The sequence below is a fragment of the Temnothorax nylanderi genome, unplaced genomic scaffold, assembly GCF_030848795.1.
Source record: "Temnothorax nylanderi isolate EJ_2023f unplaced genomic scaffold, tnyl_v1.0 TNYL_tig0028_pilon, whole genome shotgun sequence".
Classification (NCBI taxonomy): Eukaryota; Metazoa; Arthropoda; class Insecta; order Hymenoptera; family Formicidae; genus Temnothorax; species Temnothorax nylanderi.
The window spans coordinates 1573042-1583851 of record NW_027249090.1 but is presented as its reverse complement, the minus strand read 5'-3'; the positions used below and the strand labels follow the sequence as shown (position 1 = coordinate 1583851).

The 10810-nt window shown below is 40.7% G+C and overlaps 1 protein-coding gene across 4 annotated transcripts in view; it reads left to right on the top strand.

Moving 5' to 3' along the window:
• LOC139770337 (protein gustavus-like) overlaps window positions 1-10810 on the top strand; it is a 142946-nt gene that overhangs the window by 109103 nt on the left and 23033 nt on the right. The gene's annotated exons all lie outside the window — the stretch shown is intronic.

The following is a 10810-nucleotide window of genomic DNA, read 5'->3' as shown; positions in this document are numbered from 1 at the left end:
CTTGAAGCACGAACCCTTCTCCTCGGTTACCAAAGTCTCAGATTATCTCGATCTTCCCCCTATCATATCATCCACCTCAGTAACCAAGGCGCGCTTTAATTCAGGATACAACATCCGAAACTACTGTGACATGCGTAATTTGCTAGACAAAACAACCCGGACAAGAATTTTAATAATATCGTGGCCTTTTATTAAACAATTATTTAAAAATGTTTCTATTTTAATAAAAACATCTGAGTCGCTATTGTTAGAATATTTCCTCATTTATGGAATAATATACAAAGGAAAAGCACGAATAAGTCGATGAAAGCCATGACTCAATCATGTTCAATTATTATATAGCAATTGTCAGAATAATACGCAATAGTTAAATAGGACAGTTGGAAATAGAAAATGAGAAACAATTTAGTATAGTCTTCAGAATTTTTGTACATCTTGATCTGCTCCTTTCTCAAAGTATCCCAAAGTGCTCGTTTTACTGGCAAAGGACAGCAGGGAACCTTAATCCAGGGAGGGCACAGAGACGGAAAACAATGGTGATTGTCTCGAAACGTTTACAGCCTAATTATGTGAACACGGGACCCGAGCTCGGTGGAGTAACAATGCTATAACTCGTAACAATGTACGATTGTTCATTGTCTGCCCGTGCCTCTCCGCTTTTCTTCGCGTTCGAACACACGCAGGTTCGTAACCCTGTACACGTAGGACCCTTCACCCTTCAACGCGAGAAATTAGGCTGCTGAGGATCGTAAATATTTGACTGGGAGAGAGAAAGCATCTTTCGCCTATCTTGTCAACGACGATTCGACTCCTTTGAGTTGAGCACATTACAGCAAGAGAGATGCAAATTACAAGTTAAATCTAACTTACGCCGATGAGGAACTTTCTTCTAATCAACAGGCATTTATCTACTGTTGGCAGCATTATCTATGTAGATAGAAGATAAATTATATAGCATTCGCGACAACCAAGATGTGAAGGCTGTAAATATATAATATATTATTTTCTTACCGCCTACGTACAGATAACGTAGAATTTACATAGATTTATTTAATTACAATTCCTTCTTTCGGTTTTTGAAATGTTCTTCCTTGAGGAAGTAATACTTGTTTAGTAATACTTATTTAGTAATTCTTTCATAACTACATTTGTAATACAATACATTACGATATCGTTTTATCTCTAATATTGTTACTCATTAACGTTTTTAATTAAACGGCAACATCACGTAAGCATTCTTACGGTTGGTTTATTTTTGGATTTTGACTTGGCAACAACAGTGAACCGTACGTAGTGAGGGAGGAATGAACAGGTATATGAACGAATTTCCGTCAGACACTGTTTTGTAACAATCAGATTTTTTTCTATTAATCCTTTATGCGTCTGTATTATACTTGATCACATTAAAAATCATATATGATTGTAAAATATTTCTCAAATTTTAATTTGTTTGCCGAAATTGGTTTTTGCTTCTTATGTCTGAATTTCTTGTCGTATATAGTCAAAAGATTTTCTTCAGTGTTCAGGATTATTTTAACCCCTAAAACATATGGGGAAAATTATGACGCTCGTACCAAAATTGAAAACGTTTATCGGAATTTGATATAATACGATATAATTGGCCCGTTTGGGTATTCCACAAAGCCGATGGCGGCCTCGAACTTTTCATAGGTTGCTCGTGACTTGTCCCTCGCTCCCTCTCCCTCTCTCTTTCCTTCTCCTCTCTCCCTCTCTCTCTCTCTCTCTTTCGCCGCAGTGCCAAACCTCTTTGTCAGTCTCGCAACATCCGGCCTGTCTTCCAAGGCCACGCAAGATCACACACAGAAATCGGGTCGTTGAACCGTCCGCGATGCGCATTGCGCTGTAATAAAGCGAAAGGCGCCAGCCGGGAGATAAACGCACATGCTTGATACGCTGCGACTGTCATCGTCATCTTCATCGTCGTAGTCGATAAGAAACGATAAGAATAACGAATTTTCTACGCAGGATATCTCCCTCGACGAATGTACTCCCTCTGGGAGACTTTCTCCCTCCGTCCGTAACAACATTTGTTACGAACTTACATTCTCTCTCAAGCAATAAGAGGATGAAAGAATAATTATCTCTACAAGTTCGTAATTATTGCACAAAAATGTTGATGTAAATATTGCACAGCCATTTATCGTAGTCGGCACTTGAATGTTTGATCTATTTGAATAGCTCGCGTGATAGTTTATTCCAGACTTCGCGCCAAGGTGCGTCGCGCATTGACGCAAGCAGCTCTAGTTAAATTACATAAGATAATCGTAGCTCTCCATCCCTACCTCTCATACAGCAGCGTGCAACACTACATAACAGTCATCTATAGATTCTGTACATGATTAGAGGAAATTTACACATTTTTCGATCTGATTTTTCCAACTAATAAAGTCTTTCGACTAAATAATTCCTTATTATACTTGTATTTATCTAATTAATCGTTGGAAAAACTCTCAGAAGCAGCTTAAAATTTCCTTAATTGTTTGTGATATTTTTTATATTTATATTTATTTTTATTTTTATAAAGAAAATTCCGCAAGTTTTGACTTTCCTTCCTCGATCTTCTCCGTTTTTCCCCCCTTTTAGTTTTACTTTCTTTTTTTTTTAAAGTTTATCAACTGTTTACAAATTCATATTGTTCATTCATACATTGTCTTTTTGCTTTTATTTTTTTCTTATTACACGTTATATTAATTTTTGTACATTGCTATAGAATAGGAATTAAAGCTATAAACTCAAACTTGAGCCTACCATCTTGAGAGATTTTCTTATCCTCTTTGAAAAACACCGAAGTCGCGTCGCACAATGCATTTTTGCACTTTCTCGGGGGTATCGTCCTCCAAGGACATCATCTCGAGGAACCAGTCTTGCGGCGAAAAACCGAGATATTCGTCGCGGTGTACGTTGCGCGTGCGCGTTCGCGAGAAAAATGCATGCGTGCGTGCGGAGGGAAGCTGCGGAACGTGGATCCGCTCCTGCCTTTCGTTTTTCCTTCGGAGCTGCGGCTGCGACGAGACCTTGAGGAAATCTTCCCGCCATCGCGTTCTCGATTTCATCATTGAGATCGCCGTCGTCGGTTCTTGGCGTGAGTCGCGCGCGATCGCGTATTCGCGACATGGTCGAAGGAAAAGGATCGGAAAGCTCGCTTCCACTCGCCGCGGCCGGCGCGATGCGCGGCATAGCGCTGATCTAGACCTTGACGATGAACAAAGCAAAGAACCACGAGTCTCCACCGGCTTGCGTCAAGAGCGAGCACGCATCGCGTTCTGATATTGTTGATGTTAACACGGGATCTTTTTCCTTTTAGTTTTCTATGAAAACGCTCGTATATGTCGAAGTCAACACATGAGAATTAGCAAGCTAAGACTTATTCTGAAGAGTTACTAACATATTTCAATTTAGAAATGCAAAACTGATTTAAAAAATGTTATAAAAGTGAAACAAATTAAACAGATGAATTACATTGAAATTTATTTCTGTGGCAATATTATATGTTCCACTTAGAATTAACATTACGTGATACGATTATCGGGATATTATTATTACCGTTACATCAGTAAGTTGCTGGGACGTTTTAATTAATAATCATTTTGCGTGAGACGAGAGATACAAAAAACAAATGGGACGACATGATGCTTGATACATGCGTAATTTAATTGTGAAATTGGCGCACAAAGGCGCCTTTTACGCGTGAGTTTCGTTCAGAATGATTGGCGCTTTTGTTTCTGAGAATTAATTGAGCGCCTTTGTGCGTAAATGACTTTACAAGAAGGGGGGACCGGCCGCCATAAGAAATGCATCTCATGCGGAATGAAGTCGTAACACTTCTAACCGTCCTGAGACACGGTGTGTTACTTGGCGCGTGCATGCAGACGTCGTGAAATATCTTCTTCTAGCGAGTGTCGTTTATCTTCATACAACGCCTGTCGTTTATCTGCAACACGAGCCCGTCAGCACCAACGTGCATGCAACGGTATATGCACCTTGTATGCTACTTTACAACGAGAGTGCGACTAGATATTATCTCTAAATCATAGTGAGTTACCTCACCCTGAAGTTTTGACTGAGATTCGCGCGTCCCTGTTTCTGTTTACATAAATCAGCACGTTCACGTGTAATTTTAGCGAGGTTATTAAATCCCTGACCGACCCGTTATATACCAGACGCAACAAACTTTAGATTTCATCCCGCTCGCTATATTTATGCAGATCGTGCAACAAATGTGCATTATAAGCAGAGGAGTATAGAAATTTTCTTATCTTTATCTCTTATCTTACCTTATCTCTAAAGTAGCAGTCTTCATTAAATTCTTCGTGGCTGCGCGCTCGTAAGATAAATAATCTCTGAAAATTCATAACGAGTGCTTCATTGACTCTTCGATTTTTATTCCTCATCAGAAGCTCTTTCTCACGTGCAACTGGCAGAAGGCTTCCATACGCGCGACATAAAGCGACGGTTTACTAATGATACGGGCACGATAAAATAAACGCGCTATAACGATTGTGCCATTTGTCATTTCTGTCTGCAAGTGTGACTCTCAACGAGAATGAGCGCGTAAACGAGACTCGTCTGACCCGCGTAACCCATCCTCAAACGCGTCTTCAAGACGGAGACCGATGCTCTGATATAATCGACTTCGAGGAACTGCGGAAGCGATGATAAAACAGAACGTACCGTGGACCCTCATTGCTCATTGAAAAATTTCATTGAGGAGAAAAGACTTACGACGTATGAATAATGTAGCGTGATAAATTAACATGAATCATAAACACTTTCTTGTATAAGGAAAATGTGGCGAGACGTGGAAAATAGATTGCTTGCAATCTAATAGCAATGTAGAATTAAATACTTATTATCCTTAGTACATTCGAACTGAAACTTGTCTCTTATAAGCTAGTTACGCCCAATAACAAAAATTAAGGCCAAAATTAAAAACTATATATAATTGTACTAAAGATTGCAACTTGCAATGCAACCACTGCCGTACAGTAATAATAATAATAATAATAAATAACTTTATTAAAGTGCAAGAGATGCAATACATAAAGACAAATGTATTAAAGAGTAACACTTCAAAAGGTGAAGTATCAGCAATAAATGTTGTTTAGAATTGTTTTAATCTTTAATTAATATAACTAATAATAATAATGATACCAATTAACTATATGATAATATTACAAAGGACAAAAAAACGAGTGTGAAAATAAGAAGACGCTGATTCGAGTAATAAATATTTGCTCTCAAGATTGTAATTTGTATAATTTTCGTATATAACTTCCTCTTATAAATACAGCTTATAAATTTTTTGAGATAGCGAGAGAGGCCACCAGTAATCTTCGTACCATGCAATATTAAAGACGACGCGAGATGCGGACCTGAACAACCCGATTTGAAACGCGTTGCCAGGCCAATTCGATGATCTCACCGCGCTGAGAGAATCAAGCCGAAAGGACCTACCAACGACCGCCCCGATATTGACTTCGATCAAACCAAGAACTGCCCATCATGTTGGAATTCAGGGACGGGGCGTGGCCCCCTCCTAATAACCGAGCAAATCGTAGGACTTTGCTCGCCGTCGAGATAAAAAAAAAATCGTTGACGATGATCGTCGCGTCGCGCCGGATCGACTTTGGTAGACTTGTGAAATTGTGGTCGCAAATCCTTGAAACGGTCGAACGCACGCGTCGCGTAAAATATTACTTCTTTGGATATACAATTCGTGCTTCTACAGAATACTACCGAATAAATATTACCAAATTTGTACGTATAAAATCTATATATTGTGTTGTGATTAGTCCAATTCCCTTTATGTTGTATTTTTCGCACAAATTGAAAAAAAAACCTTTTTTTTCCAGTTTTTAATATCATATATCTTTGTAATAGTACCCTTTGAATTAAAATTCAGCTATTAAAATAACAGTTAACAATTTACAAAAATGTAACAATTGGTCGTGGGACAAGCAGAAGACGGCAATTAAACGATTTCCAAATTTCATTATTTCTTTGCTGGACGCAGTTAATTTCACCGATCGTATGCTGAAACATTACCTAACGCAATATACGTATGTACGCGCGTGAAACACCAGCGATATTACGCGGCATGAATCGTCTGCGGTACCTATATGCGCTTTCTTCTGCTTTTCAAAAGGCGTCACATCCAGACGAATAGTCCCGCATGATCAAGGCGCGTTCTACGTTTCGTTAGGCGTGCCGGGAAATTATTGTTCGTCTCAGTGACCCGTTTCACGCTGGTCGAAATAAAAAGCAGCAACCGGCTCGATTATAATATATACGACTTCACCAGCCGGGCCGCATTGTTTCTCATAGTGGACCACCGCCGGGGTCCGTGGCTCTCCGCCGGGCGAGACTAGTAAAAAGGCGCGGCGCGAAAACGTCAGAGTAAAGAAGGCCCGTATATGCACGACAAAAGACTCCATTTTGTCGAGAAACTGTAGGCCAACGCAAACGCTTCTATCGAACCTTTATCGTCGCAGCTGGCGAACAGGTGTTGACGGCCGGCTAAGTCGTCAGCTGTGCCATACTAAGCCGACGACTGCTAAGTGTAAATGGCCGTTATTAGCTGCCGGTTGCGCTACGGACCGTCAATCGAACGGAACCAGGAATATCTAACATTTTTGTCATGTAAATCAGGATTCTCGTACGACGCCGCGGGAAAACGAATGTTTCGCATAATAAGTCTGGATTAGCTTTGAAAAATTTCTTTGTCTTAGAAAAAGGAGGCAAAACTCAGAAAATATATTATTATTAATAATATTATATTTTATGTTGTAAGATTTTCAAGTAATTTTTAAAATATTCCTCAGCTAAGCGACGAAACACAGATTTCCCGTTTCGTTTTGTCCCAACAGTATAGAATAGTTTTTGGGCTCGCTCCGCAAACTCGGCGCGGCTTGTTTTAACGCTGTCGCTTGCGAGCCAACGGCGATGCATTACACATCGTTTCAGTATCATTGAACGCAATTGACATCTACATCGTTAGAGTTTATTAGTACCGGTTGGCAACTGGTTTGTCGATGGCATGGCGGTGCCGTGCGTGATGAACCAACCGGCCGCGATTTACGGTCATCCTCGGTGATGTTTGGTCGATCCATCCCGCGCCGCGCCGCGCCGTTTCCCGGTGCGCTTTCCGTGCACGAGGATCATCCTGTTCACCGGGAAAAACGATCGCCCTGAGGAACTCCGGCCGTCGTTGAAAAATTTCTATTACAGACACGACCGACGCCGCGGGTCGTCGATAATCGTCGAAATATCCCGTCCCTTCGAGCGCAACGCCGTAATCACGTAAAGATTAAGCCGAGCCACGCAACGGTGATTACACCTACAGCGTATATACGAGCGTGCGATTATGATTACTCTAAATTCATGCTCCCGAGCGCCGACGCGTTTCCGGATATGTTTATTAATAAATGGCAGGCCGCTATCCGCCGGAGCGTATTTGGAACAGCTTAATGATGATAGTCGCTAAATGTCTTTTCAGAAGTTTGTAGTCAACTTCTTGCGAATATTAGTTATCGTACGCGCACCTAGGATTTTGATATTCTTACTTTTTTTTTTTAAGAAAAAATTCGTACCGCACAAAACTACAAGTGCACTTCCATTCCATTTCATTATATAAAATTGTATACTTCTGTGTAAATTTAAGGTACGAAAGTGGAAGAATTATTACAATAAAAACCAGATCGTGCATTAATATTTGTAAACAACAAATGATTTTCTGAAATAAATATTAATTAAATAAATTAATCGCAAAAATTAATCGTGCTCGCGGACCATTACGAAATCACTGTTGTGCGCGTGAAAATATGAATTCCACGATGCGCGACGTTAAACTAAACGTTGCATGAAACGAAATACCCATTGACGTACACGCTAAATATTTACGCAACCAGGACGCAACGAGCGCGCGAGAATTTGTAAATTAACAATTAACGCATCTCCGCCATGCCGGTGGCAAATATTTATTCGCCATACAGACGTGCACGTTTGCAGGACCTTACAACAGTTGCAGCTATTAGAGTTGATGGATCTTTATTTACAGACATTTGCGTGCGACTGTTTTGGAAAAAATATTGATATTACGGATTTTATAACTCTGATATGAAACACATTATACTACATTGTCTTCTTTACACATCGAAGAGAAAAAATTAACTTCATCATTATAAATTTAAAGACCGATCAATGGCCAACAACTTTGATAATCCTGTTCCTCGAGTCTATGAGGTGTTACAAAATTTCGCACGTTTTTCTTTATAATTTATCATCAACGACAATATTAAGCTGCCGAGGAATTGAAAATAATTAAGAAGCATTGTGCTTTGTCGCGCTCAGTAAACCAATGTGCTTTAGCGCTCTCACGTGTATCCGCGTCTCATGCATACTTGATGGTTTAATCCGACATCTTCAAGGAGTTTTCTTATCAGCGCGTAGGAGAGAGATCTTCAGCGCAACTTAGAGCTTTGCCGGAATATTTTTCGATGGTCTATTTTACCAGGAGTTCGCGGTAGCGCCCGTCGGTCATGAGAACTCGCGTGGTACGAGGGTCTGAAGGGCAGGGCAGGGGTGGATTTGGAGGTTGGTCCCGTGTCGAGGTGGGGCAAAGGTGACCCCCGCGGATCAATACCGCCGCCGGTCGAGCGCCTCCATAGCGTTCGAACCGCCGACATTCTCGTATTTCGTCTCGAAATCAAATGCCGTTTGGTCCAGACCGGCTCGTGGAGGTTATTTCCAAACGAATCTGTTGCGTGCGGTTTAATCTTTTGATATACCAAGTATATTCGCCGAAAAAACGGATGTGAATTTTTTACACGAGCTTTTAGACAGTCTAGGAGGTTTTTTTTTAGAAATGTTCTAACCGCGGATGGAATAATTCAATAAAACAACGGCAGTGCTTTAAAAGTATAATACTTATCCTGAGGATTTACCTCTGAAAAAAAAAACGAAAGATGACAAACAAAAACCCTTTATACAATTGTTTGCGTGACATAATTTATAATTTTCAAACGTCTGACGGTTAAAATGATTTTGGAATTATATTCTTGGCAGTAAAAGCCTTATGATTGAAACAATCCGATAAAAGCTCGAAACTCTCGTTTTCAATTGTACACACAAATCTGAAACTTTATTAAGATCGTTGAAATTAGAAGGCACTTCAAAGTATTATTATTGTAACACGCCTCGTCCGTACTAATGTAACTTTCGGCAAACAGCATTAGTAAAGTAATCAGTACGGGCTTTTGTTTATTGTCTCGAGTGTTTTAATTGGCCGAATCGGTGTGCAAACGTTGAGGAAGTCGATTTCAGTATACTTTCTCTTCGTTCTACACTCAAGGCGATATCAGTCCCGCTGACGACGTCCGCCGCGGTTAAGAGAGATAAATGCCATTAATGGACTTCAAATGAAACGCCTGCTCCATAGCGGTCAGCACCGTGACGACTGCCAAGAACGGGCCCGCGCGGCTCAAAGGGCATCTTACTCATTTACTTCCCGCGCGGCGGGAAATTAAATTCGCGGTTTCTCGACCGCGTTTCCTGTTCGCCGCGCGCGGCAACACAATCGTAATGATTTATTCATTCGCCATGGCGCGATGATTAATTATGAATGTTTCACAATTATTTGGAAAGGCGCTCGAGGTCGAGGTATATCTCGCTCGATCGTCTTCAATGAGGGACGCTCCCATCTCGATGTTATCGATGTTTATTTGCGGGGTTTCTTTTTCGGAGCCAATATATCTGATCTTGTTGCGCAAGTTGCGCTGTTTTCATCAAATTAGGAAAGTTGTCCGAGATCACCGCTTGCCTCCGCGACATTCCGTACGAGTCCTTCTTTCGGGCAAGATGCGAGCCTAATTTGCCGTCGTCAAACTTCGCGCTGAAAGTCTGACGAACAAACAAATGGATGTCGACGAAGCGTGACGAGTTTATGGTGAAAACACAGGGCTACCTATCAGACTTGTTAACAAACAACAACGATTAGCCAACGGAAAGTTCCGCCGTGCCGTTTAGAATATATCGTGACTGTCGTTGATATAATTGTCGTTAACTACTTTCTTGCTGTTTTATACTGTCGGAACGGCGAGAGATGATTAACACGCGCAAATTTAATTTCGGATGGTTGTCTCATTTTGCTATTTCCTTCTGCGTCACGGTAATTAATACCGGAGTAATTCCTGACTTCCAGCCACTCATTGCAATTAGTATACGTAATCCGAATTTTTCCATCGCTGCAAGAGAGATATTTTTCATGAATTTCCGTAGCAGATTCCTTTTTTTCCTAGCACTGATTATCGCGAGTGAAACCAAATCGGCCCGGATTCAGGATGCCAATGTCCGGTGTCCGCGACCGGAAACCAGCACGACGGCGAACGGATACGATGAACGATCGGGTTACGGTTAGCATACGTTATATTATGTCACAGGCTGGAGAAAAGGACCGAATCGGATTATTTCTCGTTTCTAATTGTACATTCAATCAAATTGTACAGCCAATTATAGAAATTTTGACCGCGGATGCAGAAATTTATCGCGGCTACGTGGATTTTCCTTCGTGCCATTCCCCAATATAAAAGCAGAGTGAAGGTATAATCAAGTAAATTTTAAAAGCAGAACAAATTTATGAAGGTGTGAAACGTATTATATGTATTTTCTTTTGGTTCTCCAGAGGGGTTTAGATGTTACGTTCTTTCTTATTTAGAACAGAATTCTTGGTCAAATTATATTCATTATGTCGCTGGCATTCGCGCGGAGAGTTACCTATTACCGTGTTTGAGTC